Source organism: Saimiri boliviensis, chromosome 10, assembly GCF_048565385.1.
Source record: "Saimiri boliviensis isolate mSaiBol1 chromosome 10, mSaiBol1.pri, whole genome shotgun sequence".
NCBI lineage: Eukaryota > Metazoa > Chordata > Mammalia > Primates > Cebidae > Saimiri > Saimiri boliviensis.
This window is the reverse complement of record NC_133458.1, coordinates 24983045-25002126: the sequence shown is the minus strand read 5'-3', so window position 1 is coordinate 25002126 and position 19082 is coordinate 24983045. Positions and strand designations below refer to the sequence as shown.

General features: G+C 47.8%; 1 protein-coding gene across 2 annotated transcripts in view; it reads right to left on the bottom strand.

The window, feature by feature from the left end:
* Positions 1 to 19082, bottom strand: part of PLXNA4 (plexin A4) — a 466285-nt gene that overhangs the window by 284217 nt on the left and 162986 nt on the right. The window lies entirely within an intron of this gene.

The window sequence follows — 19082 nt, the reverse complement described above, 5'->3', positions numbered from 1 at the left end:
AAGTGCTGGGATTACAGGTGTGAGCCACCGCATCTGGCCAGCAGGGCCAGACTCGGAACCTCAGGAGGCTTCTCCCAAAGCCTGTGTACTCTTAACCACTAGGCAGAGCAGCCTCTCCAGAGTGAAGTAGGATGCTGGGTTCTTTAAGAAAGACCCTGCCTTGGTGTGGGAACTAGAACCTCTGGGGCTGGCCCTGCCCTACACCTGCCTGGGGCTGAGGAAAATCCTTTCCCAAGATCCAGTTCCAGGCATTACAGCTGGCCCAGGGATGGGGGCTGGGGACCTCACACCACTAGCCTATTTGCAGGGACACCCAACCATCCGTTTTAGGCTAAAAATCTTCTCCACATCTCAGCCTTCCCCACAGTTTTACAAATACTGGAAGATAAAAGTGCAGGAACCGGCATGAATGAAGTTGGTTTTTAAGAGACGGTGTTTAACATCAAGATCCTTCTGATGTGAGTGATTTGGATTCTGATGCAATTCTGGATTGTTTGTTGAAATTATGCATCAGCAGCTTCTGTTGCCATAAAACGTGCCACCATCACTCAAGCTGATCCGAAACCTGCAGCAATGAAGACTGTTGGGTTCACAGTTTGGGTACTGAGACGCGTCTTCGATGAAATTGAACCCGCAGAGAGAGAAGGAAAGATGCAAGGGGAAATGGAGAGCAGGCAGTAGGAAGAATTGGGGTAACGAGGTGGGACTGGGTGCTTTGTTTACTATACACTCATGAGAGCCCCATGCCAGGAGAAAGAAAAGACCCAAAGAGGTGAGCAGACATTGCCTTCCTGAAAATCCAGGAAATTCCACAGGACACAGACAAGACAAGAACAGAATGAACCAGGGGGGATTCATCCTGGCCAGGGATGGAGCAGCTCCTGCACTGTCAAATGCCCACTGTCTCTACCACCTGGAACACAATGCTTTCCTCCAAGCTCTCCATCTAGGCTGGGGACCCACCTACTGGGCCAAGGGCAGTCACAGTCATCATTATTAATTATTTTCTCAGTGTTTTAATATTTATTGCAGGCTGATATCCTTATTTAAAAGCAACAACTAAGGACCACATGCCTATCTGATGGAAGGCACAGAGGAGAAAGGTGATATACCTAAAGTCGCGCACTGCTTCGCGGACAGATGAAATTGGAATCCCAGTCTTCTGATTGCCAGTCACCTTCTCTTCCATCACCCCGGGCTTTGACTTCTCACTGTGGAGCCTCCCAGGATCTCTGACAACCCATCAGACCCATTGCTTAGGCTAGGAATGCCAAGTCCTGTGCCTGGAGCAGTGGAAAGCAAAGGCACCAAAGCCTCAACCTAAGCCACCTAGCCCAAAACCACACTCTGCTTCTAGTACACTGTGCCCCTGAGCAAGTTATGGAACCCTCAGTGCCTCAGTTTCCTCATCTGCCAAAGAGACCTGATAATAGTTCTTGCTTCATTAAATGAGATGATCCATTTGAAACCTTTAGATTAATGCCAAGCAAATGTTAAGCAAACAATAAATATGATCTGCCATTTTCATTATTGATATTCTCCTATGAAACTGTTACGACTTCAGAGGGCTGATCCCAAAGCCGTCCAGGAAGACCGTGCCCAGTGTCCTGCTCTCCTGAAGAGCCCATGTCCTCACTATCACAGGTTCTGTTTGGTGTCCCAACGAGGAACCACATGTCCATGGCTGCCAAGCCAGGAGGTCCCTAGGTGTGCAGGAGTCAGCTCTGTGGAGACACCATCAATGCCGGTCTGATGGGAACCCCAGCTCTGCATTTGTCCTTTACATGAAGCCAGGGAGCCAAAACCACCTACCTGTGCTGGCCCAGTTTAAGAGCCTGGGCTCTGGGGACGAGGGAGGCCCCTCAGCCCAATTATAAATCAATCTAGCAGCTCTCACTGAGGCCATTGCCATAAATGGTCCTAAAAGCTCAGCCTCTTTTGGCTCAGCAGGCTTGGGGGCTCCAGGATTAATGAGCATCAGCTGCCGGCGGGCTGGTGGGAACAGATGCCAACCTAATAAGCAGGGCGGCTCAGCCCTCGTCAGCTCGAGGTGGACATGGATGATGAGCAGGTGGCATTGTCATGATGACCCTTTGCCAAGTGTCACTTTGAAAGGCAGGGCTGTTGTCATCAAGTGGCATCTTATTACCCCACCTCAGGACGCCCGCAGGAGATTTTAAAGATGGCCTTTCTTGTGGCCACCTCCACTCCTCGGCTGGGCCTGGCACAATGTTCTTCTCAAGGCCTCTCAACCCTTAGGACTGGAGAAGGGTCTTAGAATCCCAGGCATCCCCTCCCACCCCATGCCACTTGATTGGTGCTGCATTTAAGTACAGAGGTCCCTAATAGAACTTCCCTCAGTCACGTCTCTACTATATTCATGGGCTTCAAGTTTGCCTGGAGTATTTACACACAGTTTTGCAGATTTCAATGGATTCAAATGGGCACAAGTGCCCAGCATCACACTGGTCACCAAAGGGACACAACCCAGTCCCCTCAAGCCATATCAACTTGTCATTCAGAGACACAGGCCCCAGAGGGACTGATCGTAAGCATGAAACAGCAACAACAAAAATAGTCACGATCACTTCTTGAGCATTTATTTTGTGCCAGGCATGGTTCTACACTCTTTATATGTGCTGGCTAATCTAATAAGTATGAATGAAAGACTCTGAATAATAAGAGTCACTTTGTATTAAGGCAGTTGATGCAGGTGAAGCAAAACAAGGAAAGATCACATCGACTGACTGGAGAGATGGAGAGAGGCTTCATGGGGGAGGCAGGACCACACTGGTCCTAGTGGGATCTGGAGAAATGTTCCAGAAGCAGAAGCAGGCACACCCAGGCAGGGTTGCAGTGAGTTTGCTGAAGCTCACACTTCTGTGCTTTGGAGGGCAGAGCTGTGGGGCCACAGGTATATTCCATTTAGTGGGCTCTGGCATCCGAAAATGTTGTGAGAATGAAATTTCAAAATTGGGTTTTATTCCTGATGAGAGTGGACTTCTCTTCACTGGGGCTTCACTGCTTCTTTTCCATTTCTGTTTGGAGTGTGATTTTTTTTTTTTTAATAAGGTAAACTTTACACACAGTGAAATGTGCAGATCTTCAGAGCATACTTTGATGAGTTTTTGGCAAATGCCTTCACCTGGGTAACTAACACTCCAGTCAAGATCTAGAATGCTTCCATGGGCATGAAGGTGGAGGAATATGGCCTTTGCAATCTGATTGTCCTATACCTACATCTTCCGGGTATCCGTAAAATAATCAACTTTCTCCCTCACCCAATCCCAGTCCACCTCCTATCCCAGGAGAAAAAAAATAAAGTTCAGCCACATCTAAAGAGACAAATGCCTAGTCTGTCTTTGTGTTTGACACATTTGTGCCCCAGAACCAAGCTTCATACCAGGTACAGAGTGAGTGGTCCATACATGTTCCTTAAAAAAAAAAAAAAAAAAAAGGAAGGAATTAACATCTTCAGGTTAAAGTCTCCCAGGAAATAAAGGACTTCACTTTCTCTAATTTCTTGTGTGACAATGACAATTATGCTTTCCTGTCCCCTCTCCTGAGATTAGGAAGGAGTTCATAGGACGATGCACAGTAGTATCTTTTTGTCCCATCACCCACCTGTCTCCCAGAACCCACCTCTACAGCCAGTCCATCTCAGGCCTCAAATTCCATGCTTGATAAAAGCAAGCAGGTAGCTCCAGGTGCTCATCTCTCCTCCCAGCTATTCAAGAGACAACATCTGAGACATAATGGACCCCAGCCTCAGACGGGCTCACCCTTCCTTCCCAGGCCCTGTGTGAATGAACCAGGCCACTCCTTGGTTTTCAGGCAAAATGCGTAAGAACACTCCTAGGAAAACAGAGAAGCCCCTGGGGTACCATTCGTAGGCATGCCACGCATTTACTTCCTAGCCTCATCAGCACGTGGGTGTGGCTGCAGCTACTCGCCAAACCTTTTATCCTGCAAGTCCCTAGATGTCCTCCTCGGGAAAGCTCCCTGCGCACAGCTTGCGGGAGACTGCAGGCTTATAAACAGCATAAGCCAGCATTCCAATCAGATTATTTCTCACTTGCAGTATTGCACAAAGAGAAAAAAATAATGCTGAACATTCTGTTCGTGGAAGAAAAAATAGCAGGAGAAAACTGTCACATTGTTTGGTCTATTTTCAATTTCATTCCCGAGCCCTGCAAATAGCTATCTGTGCAAGGAGGTCCAGCGACCTGACACGCAGAATCTCAAATCGGGTCTCTGGGGCCTGGAAAAGGAGAGACCTTTGGCTGGCACATATCTACGCATGTGATCAAATTGCACAGAACTAAATACACACACCCACCACTGCCAAAACTGGTGAAGAATGAATGGGTAAGCTTGGTGGGTTGTACCAGTCAAGTTTCTATTTGTGATATTGTACTATAGTTACGCAAAATGTTGCCATGTGGAGGGGAGAACTGAGAGAAGGGTACAGGAACCCCTCTGTACCATTTATGCAAATCCATGATTATCTCAAAAGGCAAAGTTAAGAAATGTGCTGCCAGAGTCTGATTTAATAGCACTAGGGTTCAACCTGAGCATCAGAGTTTGCTTTTCTGTTTTTTGCTTTTTTGAGATGGAGTCTCACTCTGTCACCCAGGCCGGAATGCAATGGCGCGATCCTGGCTCATTGCAGCCTGGGTTCCAGCCATTCTCCTGCCTCGGCCTCCTGGGTAGCTGGGATTACAGGCACAGGCCACCACACCCAGCTAATTTGTGTGTATGTGTGTGTGTATTTTTAGTAGAGCCTCGGTTTTGCCGTGTTGGCCAGGCTGGTCTCAAACTCCGGACCTCAGGTGATCCACCTGCCTCGGCCTCCCAAACTGCTGGGATTACAGACCTAAACCACGGCGCCCAACAGCATCAAAGTTCTAAAAGCTACCCAGGTGATTCTAATGTGAAGCCCAGGCTGAGGACCTCTGCTCATGGAGGTTGGGAAGGTAAGACACACACTTGAAATCCAGAAACAATCAGCGTGTGATACATTACCAAAGGCTTCATTAAACCCATTGAACAAATCAAGTGAGCTACTGAACAGATGCGTAAGAGCAGAGGAATTCATGTAGGATGAGGGAAGGCTTCATGGTAAAGTAGGATTTAACCAGGACAGGGCAGAGGTGGAGAATTCAGAGGGGAGGGGGAACGGCCCTCTAAGCCAGTAAAGAGGGGCTCAGAGATGGTGTGGCCATACTGGGGACGAGGGGAAGAACTTGGAGATAGCTGAGGAGTGAAGATGGATAAAACTTTTCGTAATAAACTGGCTCTATCCCTGTGCTTAGACAAGTGGCTCTTTCAACCTCCTGAACCAGCTCTAAGTCCCTGTAAATTGCCAAGAGCAATTTTCAGCAAAAAGCCAATTCCCCAGAAGGCACTTGGCATCTCTCAGATCAGCAAAAGAAAGGGACGCCGAAGAGGCTTCAGAATATAGTATCGATGGGTATAAAAGTAAGCAGCCCTTGTTATGTTTCATGTCACTTTGCCTGACTGTGCTTCAGCTGGCCTTAGACTCCCCAGTCGAGAGCCCAGCCAGGCACTAGAAAATGCCAGAAATGACCTGGGAAAGGCTAAAATAGAAATCTCAATGCCTACATACCAAAATGAATGCACTTGACTCAGCAGGTCCTTGGAGTAATCACACAACGCCTCTTTATTTTCATTTTATACACAAGTCTAATAAGCTTGCGTATCTGTTTCCAAGCCCACAGCAAATTAAAAAGAACAAATTAAATGGCAGCAGGAAAGCTGCATCAGACAGGATCGGTGACAACAGTGAGAAGTGACAGGTGACAGACACCCTGACGGTAGGTGGGGAGACAGAAAGCTATAAAAAGTAACTTGGGGCACTCACCTAACATGAGGAAGCCACCCTAGAGAGGCAAAGGGGCTCCATCGTAAATGTGGAGAAAGAGTTTTGAGATACTCAAGTCCAAGTTCTAAACACTTTGGAGAACCTCTCTTTGCTTTTTCCTGTTATTAATTAGTCCAACCTGTACACAGAGGAGAGTGGCAGTGTGCCACTGTAGGCTGCCACTATGGGAGGGGCCGCTGGCTAAACATCTCATTGCAGGAAATACCCTCTGCCAAAAACACAGTGCCCCTCTCAAAGCTTGCTTTCCCACCTTGTAGCACTGGCCGCTGCCATCACAGGGTATACAGTGCAAAGGGCAGGCTCCTCCCGAGCCGCTCAGTCCATTGGATTTATCAGGCTTAATAAGGAGGCATCCGAGGACCAGGCGAAGCACTTCCTACATTATTAGCACGGCACCATCACTTCACATGCCACGGGTCTGGCTGTGAACTCCACCTCCAGCGTGGCCAGAAACTGCATATCCTTGACCCAGTTGCTTCATTTATTGTGCCAAGCACGCCCACCCATTGACCCCTAATCCAGAGAGCTAGCATTGAAGAGCTCGTTAACAAAACACAAAACACTCAGCTGACCCACCGCCACCATGTAAATGTGTAATAACTGAATCTCTCTTCCCCTACAGCTAGCCTAAAGCATCTCTTCTTGGCCAGCTGCACTGCCTTGCCTCTCTGTGTGGTTCAGGGCCAGAGAGGGCAGGCTGGACAGCCTTCCATGCCAACATCTCAGGAGGCAGTGCTTGGAGCAGGGAGATGAGAGAAGATGGTCTCTCCCACTGCACAGGGTCCAGGTCCCCTTCTCAGACTCAGAGGCTCGGACCCCTGCCATGGTTGTCCCCCAAGAGCAGCAGGGAAGGGGATAGAGGTTCCAAACCCAAGCATCCTATGCTGGCAATGCGCTGCCCACTCAGGATCCAGCGCACGCAATAATGTTCTCTCTTGGGAATGCCGGTGTCCCATTTTCATTCCAACGTGAAAGTTGAGAAAGAGAAGTCAGGCAAGGAAAAGAGAACTCCCCTACTCAGGGGAGAAGCTGGCAGTGTGAGCCTAAAACCAGCCAGGCAGGTAAGGGGAGGGGCCCTAACTGCTGCTAAAGATCATGGGTAGCCCTGATGACACCTGGAAGTCTTCAGTGGATCCTCAGGCACGAAACATAAATCATCTCCTTCTCACTTCTTACTGATCGCGTTTGCTTGCTGTGTCAGCTGAATTCTCGAATTGGCCTGAGTTTAAATTGGGACTCTTTTTCCCTGCCTGGCCTGGCTTTTTCTACACTCTCTCTCCAACCTCCTCCCACCCCACAGAGAGTGATGACAGAGGAATCTGCCTGCAGATTCCAAAATGCAGGTTTGTGGCTTTCCTTTGGTGGGTGGGGGGGAAGAAGCAGAGAGAGAAGAGGGTATTTGCGGGCTGATGTCGGGGACAGGGCCTAAGGGATCAGGAGGGAGAAAGTGGCCATCTGGACCCACCTGCTGACTTTTGGGGTCCAGATCCCCTTCCAGGCAAACCCCCTCTCGGTCCCTGAGGCAGCCAGACATACTCCATTCCCAAGGGGCGGGACTCAGGAAGCGCCACGGGGAGGGTCAGAGCAAGAGGAGGGGTCTGTAGTTGGCCCTGCCATTCTGGGGAGCAGAGGTTCACCCAGGCTCTGTGGGCGGCCAGGAGACAAGGCTTTCTTTTTTTTCACTTGCTTTGTTTACACGGGTCCCCAAGCACCTCCATAACACAGGATGGGTCAGAGCCCCTTGAGGAATTAACCCAGAGGCCTTGACCCTACATAGCTCCATGAGAAGCCTGAACCTTACTAACCCTCCAGGAGGCTGATGTGAGGCTACACACGATGCCACCAGCTCTAATGGGGCCCACCCAGCACAACCCCAGGAAATGTTCCAAGAAAGCTTTCTGAAGGCCCCTTTTCCTAGACTATGAGAGACTCACCCCAGTGACTTCATTACCCAAACCCCAACCAGGATGAGATGCAGCCCCCTTAGCCTTTGTGAGGCAGAGGAAGAGGCTGTGGGCAGCCTCTACCACTGTCACCAACCAGACGTCACAGGCCCAGAGCTAGAGGTGACCCTCCACCAGTCACCAACCAGCCCTCACAGGCCCAGAGCTGGGGGCAGGGGGCAGCGGGCAGGTGGCCTCCCACTGGATGGCAGAACAGGATGGCTATACGACCAACATGGCTTGCTGGTGTCACAATGTCCCTGTTACATGGACCTGGCAGTGCACAAGGTGACATGGAGGCCACATGCTACAAAGTAGTGATTAAGAATGGGGCTCCCAAGTCAGACTGCTTGATTGGCATCTTAATGAGCAATGTGATCATGTTATTTAACTCCCCAGGTTTTTTTTCCGTGGTTAAAGGGGTGATGGTAACAGCGTCACCGCACAGGGGTGTAGAGAGTGAGATAATTCACGTAAAGTTCTTACAACAGTGCCAAGCCTGGGTAAGCGCTGGTGCATGCTGTGATGACTATTCTGATTCCTGCTACTACAATTATTATTATTACTGTGGCCCAGGAGACCAGAAAGCACAGGGGGTGGAAGGATGAAGCTGCAGGGGAGTAATGCACAGCATGAGTGCTGCTGCCTTCCTGTCACCCAGGGTCCCCACTGGCTTCCCCGAGGCTGGTCCTACTTGTTGTGAAGGGACCTGAGTGTGATGTTCTACTTTAAAAGAACATCGGGGGGATCCATTGTTTCAGGAAAAAATGAGGGGGCAGGTGAGGGTATGTTCGTATCTGTGTGCATGCATGTGTGTGCGCGTATGCGTGTGTGTGTGCGTGTGTTCATGCATGTGTGTGTTGGACACATTCTTCTCTGAGGGATGTATGTTTTCCACTCCATAGCTCTCAGAAGGGGTCGTTTTCTGAAACATGGTGCTCCCAGCTTGGCTGGAAGCAGGAGGCAGAGCCGTAGAGCCTGGGCCTTGGTGATTAAAAGTTTGGGTTTGAAATAGGCTACAGTGACGCAGAGTTTAGGGTTCCTTGTTCACAGATGATGCAGGACTAGACTGTGTCTACAGCTGCTCCTACGTAGGAAATCCTAGGAACTGTGATTCCACACCTGCCACACTGGACTCACCAAGAGATGCGGAGACAGTTGCTCCCTTTTCTCTCTGATCTCACTCTTCCTTGATTCAATTTCCTTGATCTTCAAGAAAAACAGCCAGAGGAGCAGGAGTGATGGGAAACGGTTACTGCCAGCCTTGGAAACGGGTGACAGCTCTCAGGCCTCGCAGGGGAGGAGGTGTCGGCTTAGCAAGTGTCCTCAATCAAGAGCCCAGGCTGCAAAGCCAGGGATGCTGGGCTGAGTGGATGCTCCACAGGAACCGCGGCCCATCACTTGCACAGCCAGGTGGTATTTCTGGTTTTTACTACACATACCCATGTGATGTAAAACATACATTGTGAGGATGTGCAGAGCGCATCTGGATTTCTTAGACCTCAGGTTCCCCATCCTTTAGGACAGTTTTAAAAATTGTTTTGATGGAGGCCTGCCCAGGAGATCTTAATCACATTGAAACCAGGATTAAACACCACATTTCAGGAAACAAGTCTCCCCCTCATCACCAGCAATGCAGATATTTTCCTTTCTTAGTCTATTCCACTTATAAACAGTGGGCCACAGCTCACTAAACTGACTTAAAGCCACACAATGAGTTTGTGGCTCCCTGGCTTGGAAAGCAGCGTTTGAGTGGCAGGGCAGTGACAATGACTCAGTGTGGCCTCAATGCAGGCAGAAATCCCATTTTGCAAAGGGACAGACTGCCCGACAAAGTCAGAGTCCAGCTATCTCCAGGCTTACATCGCGGGGTTAAAAGGACTTTTCAGATCCGAGGACCTCTTCACAGAGAAGGATTTCTGTATCCTTCCAATGACTAATTCTCAGCACAGACAGAAGCTGGCTCATTTGAAAGGGATAGCACACCCTCTTACCACACAATGGTCTGAGTATTTTCCCCATGGCACATGAATGAAGCTGACATTAGATAAGGCACTCACACACTCCAAGAACTTCTTCAAAATTGGAGTCAGCTACTCAGCTACTCCAACTGTGGCTCATTTCCTCACTTCTGAGATTCTTAGGAATTGAGTAAACTAGAGTGTGTTCTAACTCGCCTGCCGTTCACCTTTAACGCTACCATCTTTGGATGCTACAGGATACTCAGGAGCCTCTGACCACATGAATGAATGGAATAGGACCACTCCTCTGGCCTCTTAGATTCAGAGCATCCTCTCCCTTTTGGCCAAATATCACTTATTTAGGCATATTTGATTTTTATCATATCTCGAAGCCATAAAACTGAAAAAAAGGGGGGGGCGGGGTTTACCTCATTCAGCCTGTTTCACAGCTTAGAAGAGCATGACCAAGGGATGCTTGTGACCTACCTGCAGACACACAGATTGCTAGAATGAGGGCTAGAATTTGGGTGATCTGTCTCCCAGGAGCCAAGCAACCTCTGTGAATGAAGGTAAGAAGGGCCAAGTTCAAATCTCTAATGTCCTTGAGCTTCCCCAACTCTGTATTTGCAGAGAAGGTTGCGTGGGCACCAAGAGAATCAAAATGCAGTAGGTGATCATTTTGAGGGGAAAACTCAACTTTTTTCTTTTTTTTGAGACAGAGTCTCACATTGTCACCTGGGTTGGAGTACAGTGGCACGATCTCGGCTCACTGCAACCTCTGCCTTCTGGGCTCAAGCGATTCTCCTTGCCTTAGCCTCCCAAGTAGCTGGAATTATAGGCGTCTGCCGCCATGCCCAGGTAATTTTTTTTTTAATAGAGACAGGGTTTCACTATGTTGTCCAGGCTGGTGTCAAACTCCTGACCTCATGATCCACCCCTCTTGGCCTCCTAAAGTGCTGGGATTACAGACGTGAGCCACCACACCCAGCTGAAAACTTAACTTTCTAGGCCTCGTTTGCCCCCTTTCTAAAGATAAGGAAAACAAGCCCAAGTGGGATTTCCACTTTCAAAAGAGCCCTTCATCTCCCACGTTCTCATCTGCCTTATGGAGTCTGGGGAAGACAGGGATTCTAGAAATCGCTACACTGATGGTCCTGACTGATGCATCTGCAAAGACAGATATTGACACTCTCATTTGTTCTGGTGGTCCTGCCTGCCAGCCTGCCCTAAAATGAGCGGGAGCTCATTATCTCAGCTGGCCTTCTCCCTAAGCCAGGCTGAAATGGCCCAACCCTTGCTGGGACTCCCCACCCCTGGGACAGGAAGGGCCTCTGAACAGCAGGGCTGAGATGGACTGACATGGATTGCCCAAGTAGCCAAATGAGCCCCCATAGTGATTTTCACAGAGAAGTGCTTGATGCCCATTTTCTAGCATGAGAAGTGTGTTTATGAGTTCATTGATCTGGAACTCTGGATTTCCTCCAGCGAAATAGATGAATCCTATGTGCATGCACACAAACATGCATGTACACCAACACACAAATACACACATGCACATACACACATGTGCACACAAGTACATGACTGCTCAGGTCCTACATCTCAACGTGTCCCCTCGAAACCAACGTATTTATTTTATTTCTATTCCCGGGGACTATGTCAATACATCTCTCCTGGTCTGGAGTATGGGCATCAGTTTGAGGGCCTTGTCCTAGTCAGTTGGGCTAAATGGGGCCAATTCTTTTGCTTTCCAGGGTGGATTCAGGGCTTTGCTGAATTTTCAAGAATGTTAAATGAAGCTGTTTATGCATATCACAATCTCTGCTATGCCACAGAACTTGAACTTAGAACACACAGATTTTATATAACCGAAACAAGAAATGTCTACCACATTAGCAAAGAGTTAATAAAATTTTATAGCTTTCTTGTGGGAACATAAATTGGAACAATACTTTCGGAAAACAATTTAGTAACAGATAGCCAATCTTTAACGTGTTCATACGCTCTGGTCTAGAAATACTGCTTCTGGGACTCTAGCCAAAGGAAATAGTCTGAAATACAGGGATTTTTTTTTAAAAAGAATTTTATGCACAATAATTTTCATATTAGCATTATTTATAATTTGAAAATGAGAACTAACTTAAATATACAACAGTAGGGAAGTGGGTAAGTAAACTACAATGTATTTGCATAAGAAAATATTAAGCAGATGTTTAAAATTATGTTTTTGAAGAGTTTACAAGTAGGGAAGTTAGTTATGAGGCTCACCAAATAGGCAGGAAAAATCAGATTTATAGCATAATCTTATCTATGAAAACTGATTAACATAAAAAATTGAAAGGAAATATTAATGATAGTTGCAGGGCCGTGGCATCCTATGTGTGCAGTTTTTATTGTCCAAATAAACAAGAATTTTTAAATTCCTTTTTAGCTTTGAAAACAAAAACACTTTTTTTTTTTTTTTTTTTTTTGGAAACAGAGTTTCACCCTGTCACCCAGGCTGGAGTGCAGTGGTACAATCCTGGCTCACCACAACCTCTGCCACCCGAGTTCAAGCAATTCTCCTGCCTCGGCCTCCCAAGTAGCTGGGACTACAGGCACATGCCACCACACCTGGCTAATTTTTTGTATTTTTAGTAGAGTTGAGATTTCACCATGCTGGCCAGGCTGGTCTCAAACTCCTGACCTCAAGTTACTCACCAGCTTCAACCTCCAAAAGTGCTGGGATTATGGGCAGGAGCCACCGCACCCAGCCAAAAACACATTATTTATAGAAGGTGGCCCAGTCACATCTCTGCCTCTACCTCTGCAGGTGACCACAAGGAAGTGACCTGCCTGCCTCCCTCCCCTCCCGCCCCCCTTCCTCATGTCATCATCTCTATGGGGAATGTGCTGGATCTCGTGATCTCTAAAACCCACTCTGTTCTCGCATTCTGTGTCTTTAAATACCATCCCCCCTGTGTTTGAGAATGGGGTCTCAAAAAGGGGTCCAAGAGGCATAACTATGTTGTAAGTAAAACAGTGTAATCATCCTGACAAGCCATGGACTTGGACGGTCTTCTGGAAGATCCTGCTCTTCTTTTACAGTCCACAGAGAAAAGTGCTGACTTGATGTCCTTGGGACTGGACATCTGGAACCAAACACCCAAATTAATGGAGTCACTGGCAGCTGCCCTTTGAAGCCAGAAATGTAGGTTGGGAGGTAGGAGCTCAGCTCTCCCTCCATCCAGGCTCTAGCTAGAGCTGTCCTTCCAGGGTACTGCAGTAGATGGCTTTGTGGCCCATACCAAGGACAGATCCCATGTTCTATAACCCCCAGCGGCAGCTCCAGCCCCAAGACGTCTCCCCTTGACCAAACTCCACCTGATTGTTTTTGTCTGTTATGAGCATGGGGTACCTCCTCACAAACTGTCTGATGGTCTCATGATTTCAAGTTCCATTTCCTCAAAAGCGTGGTCTGTCACCCCTGGAAGTCTGTCCCTCCTTGGATAATCCCAGAGTGGTTGAATGGTTCACAGGGGAGGGGGAATGAGAATCCACAAACTGAACCAGCTCCCCACTCTGGATGAGAGAGGATTTTTTATTGGATTTTTAATTGGATTTTTTATTCTTTCACAGTGGAATTCCATGATTTGATAATTACGTGGGATTGTATCTCTCCCCTGGACCTTGGCTATTTTTCCCACAGTTCAGAGAAAATACGACTTGCTTCTAGACCTGATATTCAGCCTGCATGCACCAGGATGGATGAAAGATAAAATGTTAAAATGTTTCCACACAGGTTGGTAAATTGCTATCACCTTCAGGTACCTCCTCTGTAGTCCCAGCAGGCTGGCTCTTCCTCTGGGAGATCCCCCAATGACCTCCCTAAGATGTGCCACCTAAAGGATTAATGCTTGGCCCAGCAGGGGGCCCCCAGGCTCTTCACCCAGCATTAGGCTGTGTGCCCTTGAAGTTCAAATATTTTGAATCTCACCTCTGCCTGCTCTCTCTTTCTGAATTCAGTCCCCTGGGTGGGGAGAAGCCGACTATAGTTGCATGGGATACCCACAGTGGCTGAAATGTAATATGGGCGAGTTTAGGCTTGGATCCTCACACTCTCCCCCTCCTGCTTCCAGGGGTGAAGGTTGGGGGATGGCAACAGTGGTGGGTAAACAGGTGGGAAAGCGAAACTGTGCCCACCTCCCCATTCCCCTGTGCGGTTCTCGGCATTCACAATTCCTCTTTACAGACAGGGCTGAAAGTCCTTCTGAGCCAGTGCTGTAGAATTCCAGAAGCAGCCCAGCGCCTTCCTTCTGAGCTTCTGAAGTACATTTCACGCATGGCACCTTCAGAAGGGATGGAAAGGAGAGACTTTTTTCCTGGCTTCATCCAAGGGGAGAAGGAAGCACAGAGATGTGCAGTTGCCTTGTCGCTTACACAGCTGAGAACAGACCCCAGCCGAGCCTTCCCTGCTCCACAGGGATAGCCGTTACAACTGCCACCTCTGTCCCAGTGGGCAGTGAGATTTGACAGGATTACATCATGCGCTCTGTAAGTGGGAGACACGTTTATGAGCTGGCAACCAGAGAGGCTGGTGTCATGGAGGGAGGAGAATTACCAAGTGCTGCCTTTTGATAATAAAGGTTCTGTCTATCTACGCTGCATTTCTCCAAGCACTTTGCCAAAAGCAGGCATGCAATCACTCCCCTCCCCAAGGCAGTGGTGGGGAAGGCCGCTATCATTTATGCTTTTACTCACCTCCATTAGGAGGTAAGGAAGGTGCCGCCAACCTGCCTCGACTCCAGCTAGTTCCCCTCCTGACAGTGCATGCACCCATCTGTCCATCCCCTACAGCAGGCTAGCATCCATGCTAGGTGGAAACCCCACTGGCAACCCAAACCTCAGACGTGAGCCCCAGGAGATACCAGCCTGTGCAGCAAGCCCCCGTCCTCAGCAGCATCTTTTAGAAAAAGTTCTCATGCTTTGGTCGTCATCCCAATTATGTTTGTCCATGACACGATCGGGCTGTCATGGAATCAAGAAACATGAGGGTTTTAATGCAAGGAATGTTTAGAAATAGAGAACGAAAGGAACGTGCTTGATCTCATGTTTTCACTTTAATGTATTCAGAGCTGGCAGAGAAAGGGGAACATTTAACTTCTAATTAATAAGTTGCTCCATGTGTCCAAACAACTCTCCCATCCCCTCCCTCACTGCAGATGAGGGCCCAAGTTCTCTTGGAGCTGGGTGATTGTGCAGGTTATGTTTCCCCAGACTCTGAGTGCACACCTTCCACCAATCAGATTGGGCTCTGGCACCCTGCCACCCTGTTCGGGCTTCACCTCGGAATCCCTCATCAGCAGCTACTTTGACGTGTAGTTGACAAGACCATAGCTGATGAAGGGCATGTTATGGGCTTGGCCTCAAATCTATCTTCAATTGAAACTGCTTTCAGTTTACTGACACCAAGGAGCCCAGAAGGCAAGAATGGGCTGTCATTGCCATTGTTATGATTGTGGTTGTTTTTGAAACCTGGGTCTTTTCAGCTTATCACAAGGCTTCAGCAACTGATTTCAAGTTCTGCCACCAGCTAAGCCCAAGACTTCTGAGTCCACCCTGTTTATCTTGACATCATCTCGGTAAACATTGAATAACAGAGGACATAAGGAAGCGAGTGTCAATCCATGTAAAAGAGAATAAAAGGCCCAGAGATTCCGGCATCCCCAGTTCAAATTCTACTCTTCACCAACTTCACCTTGCGTTTCCACACCACAGACTTCCCAGGGCTCAAACTCTAGTTCACACTGAATTTTATGCTTGGAGTGTGAAGGATCCCAAATTCTACGTCCAATCACACGATCACAGCCCTGAATGCTCTGACCACCTCAGTCATTTCTGAAATGGCCTAACTCCTGCCTGCCTCTCCAAACTCAACCAATGCCCCTGCCTCCCTTCATGAAGATCTATCTACAGGGAGTCTTTCCCAGGTCCTCAAAGGTACCGAGTTTGGTCTCCACTTCACAAACCCCGTGTAGGGCTGTCTCCTCATCTTAGAACGCTCTTCCCCTCACCTTGACTCCTGTCATTCTTTAGATCTCAGAGCAAACATTCCAGCCTTCCATCCTCAGTAGACCCCAAAAACTTGATTATCTTCTATTTCAGCACCCTACTTATTTATTTCAAAGCCCTGATAACTATTTATTATTTCATTTGTTTGGTATTTAGTGTGTCTCCCCCTCTACACCTCAGCTCTATCTGATGAATGAATGAATGAATGAATGAATGAATGAATGGAGTGGCTGAATGAAATGGCATGCCTAATATGCACCAGTGCTTCCCGTGCGGACAATACAACAGTCAACAAGACAGATGCATTGCCCTCATGGAGCTGATGGCCTTGCAGACAGAGATCTGCAGGAAGCTGAAATCATAGGACCCTTAGGCAAAGACGAAGTCAGCAGGAAAAAGGCAAAAGGAAAGGAATAGCATCTCATGAGCTGACAACAAAATCCTGTATAAATATCACACAAAAATCTATTAGTGTTACCAGCATAGAGGGCAATTGCTTTTTAATATAATAAGATCTTCCTTGGAGGCGATTATGAGGCAGTGATAAGGATCAGGTGACATGTTAAGGTTTGGCACAGATGGATTAATTTCTGTTTACATCTAGTTGCTGGCAGCATGGGGGAGTTCTTCATTTTCAGGGAGGAGGTGGGAGAGAGGACCTCTGGAGAAAGCAGCCACTACACAATTCTTGTAGGTGTTATTCTAGAGAGCTCACTGCCTGCTGTGGATCCCAGGGTGAGCTGGAAAGAAAACCAGGGTCTGGAGCACTGGGGAGGGACCTCCATGTAGGACATGTTGGCCAAGCTTTGGATTGATGACCCCTCTTCCTTTCCTCCTAAACCTCAGGGGTGCCACGGCAGAGGAAAACTATTGATAATGTGGAGGAATTAATGACTAGGAAATGAAGATCTGAGGTCTTTAGAAGCAAAGTCACTTGATAAAAGAATGGTAAGGATAGTGGGTGGGGAGAGAGGGAGGAAGGAAAATGGAAAAGAAGACATGTTGTTCTTATCCAGTTCATTTCCAATGCTGTCTCAATCATTAACACACATTAGTAGCTACTATTCTTCCCTGAGTGTTATACAGAGGTAAACTGAGTCCCGGGCAAGTCCAGGACAGACTCAATCATGCTGGAATAGTCTGTCTCCTGACTTGCTGTACAGCAGCCCCAGGGCACACAGCAAAGCCCGGAAGCAACTCTGATTTCCTCGATGGGGTCTTTCCTTCCTTCCCAGACATCAAGGGAGCAGCCCAGGGGTTTGCTTGCTACTGGCTGGGCTTCCTGTCTCCCGTAATTCAGGGCTCCTGGACTGAACACCAAAGTCCCCCAGCATCAAGACAGGGACACACATCCAGGACATCTCTGGCCCTCGAGCCATGGAGCTGCTTTTTCCACCATGTGGCAGATGTCACAATTATCCTACCACCAAAGAGGCATTAAGCACCAACCCCAACAGACATGGCCTCAACCTGTATCCAACTCAGGGCAAAACACAACAGAAAACACCCCTAAGAAATTCAATGATGTCTTATAAATGGAGTTACTCCATAATCCTGGTTGCCATGGAACAGTGCTGGTTTATGTGTGTGGCCCAGGCAAAATATTAGCAATGTCCTCTTTTACTTTTAAAACTCTTCTAGTTTGGACAACAAATTCTAGGATCCTCCTACTTGTGAGGCACCTGGAAATCCAAATGTTATAGAATACACATAGAGATGATGCTATTTTAGTGTATGTACACCCAGTACCACCACACACACCTCACTCCCTCCCCCATATCAACCACCCAGTAAACAAAACTCTCACCACCCCATTCACAACATGCAACCATCAATCTGTGCTCACAAAAAAATGTATGCACTCAGCAACCAGTCATACCCTTACACTTCTAGTCACTACCCAAGTCTCCCAATCACAGCAGATAGAACTATCTCTCTTCCACTATTCTGACCTACACATATCTACACATAGACACGACTACACATATCTCATGATTTGGGGGAGCGCTGGGACACATATACCCCCTTTGACATCCATCCAAGTCAACTAAGCCTTCAGGGATTTTAAATGGAAAGGCTCTGGTTGCTGTAATGGCTACAACCTTGTAAGGACACAAGCCCAAGTTCATTAAGAAGCTCGGTGCAGACGAACCCTATTGCTTGTGTGATTAATAATCATAATAGACAGTCGGCTGGAGGGCTTCCCAGCTGTGCCTCCCAAGTCCCGGTTCTGGGATCCCCTCTCCATCCACCAGTGAGTAATGGTTTGGTTTATTGGAAACTCTCTTTTCATTTTTTATGGCTTCAATTAAGTGATGGGGAGAATCCATCATGTAACCTTTTTGCTGCACTGTTAAAGACTTCCAGAGGGGAAAATATTTATCAAACCCCAAACCATCAGAAGAGAGACTGCGGTAAACCTAACAGGAGGCTGAGGTGGCGGAGAGGTGACCACGATGATCAAGAGTGGAGAAAAAAATATCCACAAAGAGGTTTTATGCCTGGACAAGAGCCATACTCCCTGTAAAATATCTGCTCATTTCACAAATATCAGGCCACTCTTCACCTCAAATCCCATAACCCCAGAAAGTGTTCTACTGATTGTGGGAATGGCTAATTAATCAGCCCCAACCCCCAGTCATGTGAATTCCTATAGCCCAACGGGATCAAGGTGGCAACAAGAACAGAGACACTGGTGAGAGGCGTCCTTATCATGAGAGGCGTCCTTATCATGAGAGGCATAGGATGCACTATGAGTTCCACGGAAACATGGCACCCACACGAAAACCTCCCACACACCTCAGGGAACCCACAATCCCTATATTAATAAGAATGCCAAAGGACTCTTTCCTGGTTGTAACTACAAATTCTTCCCAATGCAAAGGACAACAAATCCTCTCCCAAATCAATCCGTTGGAATCCACGGCCTCCTATCCTTGGCCCTACACTGGCCCCTACCCTTTCCCTGACCTCTACCAGGCAGGCCTGCTGCTAAGCAGAGCTGTCTCTTATTCTACCCTTTAAATTATTCACACCCTAATCTTGGCCACTGGCATTAATCTTTCATTTGCTATTTAGACATCTGATTCCTTGGGCAGGATTGAGAGACGTCACTTGGGAGATCAAGTTGGCCAGAGGGGAGGTTTGAAGGGAGTTGGAGGCCTGCAGAGCAACAAGGGCCTGCCTGTAGTTAATGGGGTCATCACCCTGCTCCCCATTGCC